Here is a 1,558-nt window from a genome sequence, read left to right as displayed (position 1 = left end):
AGGTACTGCCTGTGTTTATAAAGAAGTGAGAGTCATGAATAGTTTTGCGCTGACTTTTCGAGGAGAGGTTTGCCTCCACGCGAGCTCAGCCGGCCGGCAGCGGCTCTGACGCATCCCAATGTCTCCCTGCCCAGCTCCCACCGGTCCTGGCCGCCGGACGGCTTGTAAAACCCCGGAGGAGGTGTACAGCCCGCGGGCTTGGAGGCCTGGCAGAGGAATGACGCGGCAAACCGCTCCCTTTGCAGGAATTGGCACTCGAGCCCCGGGAGCCATGGGCTGGGTGTGCGGGATGGAGGGTGCAGCCGGGGGGGTGATAGATACAGGGTGAGCCCCTCTCCTGGGGTGGCCGGGCTGTGGCCTTTCCCATGCAAGCAGGGATCGTCCAGCCAAGCCCCGAAATGGGTTTTATCGTGGCAAAGAGGCTGTGGGAGCCTCACCCAGCAATGAGAGGTGAGCGAGGTGTCCCGAGCCAGCCCGGTCACTGCACGCCAGCTGCAGCCCCATCAGCATTGTGGGGTGTGCTGGGGTATGAGGCTGTTATTATTTGTTATTATTTGCCCCGGGGCAGCACTTTGGGACCGGGGTGTGCTGGGTGTAATGCAGATGGCAGGTAGGCGTGTTCAAAGCACGAGGTGAGAGGGGAAAGGTGGAGACAGGGGAATGGGATGGGGAATCCCAAATCCAAATGAACCTGAAGAGAGCTGGCACCCACGTCTTGGCAGGATCCAGCTGTGCACAGGGGGTTCCCATACAGGAAAGCAAGGAAAGACCTGGATCACCTGCACCTCGGGTGTGCTGCAGGATGCTCATCCCTCTTGCCAGCAGCCAGCTGCCCTGGGTGGCCCACGGCACTGGGGATATAGGGTGCTACAGTAGACACTACTGGGTGGTGTCTCTGGACAGTTTGCTCTGTGGCTTTGAGGCTGCATTTGAGGGATTCCTGCTAAACCCCTCCAGGAGGCAAATTGCCATCAGCGAGCATCACCCAGGGGCAAGGTTGGGGCCAGATCCTGAAGCCACCATCTGAGCCTTTGCCCCCTTGTCACTCCACCATAAACCTGGCTGTGCACCCTGAGCATTTTTCGGTCTAGATACTCCATTTTGAAGCCATTTGTGCCCCCCTCGCCAGTGGGAAATGGATTTACACCAGCAATATGCTTTATTCCCAGTGGCCTGGCACATTTGGTTGGATATACAGTGTCCCACAAAACAGCTGCGGAAACATTTGGTGGGAGAGCTGTTAACAGAGACACCTCTGTGCCCTGGGCTCTGGTGGGAGGTGCTGGGGTTGCCGGTTTTGGAAATACCCCGCGGGACAAACGGCCGTTGCTCTGCTGGGGGAGGAAACGCACCTGACACGGTCCCGTGCAAAGTAACAGCCCGTCCACGGGGGAGCCGAGAGGGCGTAGGAGGCTCCAGGGGGCACTTCTGGTACCCGGAGCCAGCTGTGGCCCAGATGCGAGCTGGTTCCAGGGCGACTGGCCCATTTTTATGGGCCGGCACCCTGAGCAACCCCAGCTCCCGGCCGCGTAGCGATGCCGGTGGCTGGGCAGGGTGG

The sequence above is a fragment of the Egretta garzetta genome, unplaced genomic scaffold (genome assembly GCF_000687185.1).
Source record: "Egretta garzetta isolate BGI_Z169 unplaced genomic scaffold, ASM68718v1 scaffold135, whole genome shotgun sequence".
In the NCBI taxonomy this organism is placed as follows: Eukaryota; Metazoa; Chordata; class Aves; order Pelecaniformes; family Ardeidae; genus Egretta; species Egretta garzetta.
The sequence above is the reverse complement of the archived record's forward strand: the minus strand, read 5'-3'. Positions refer to the sequence as shown.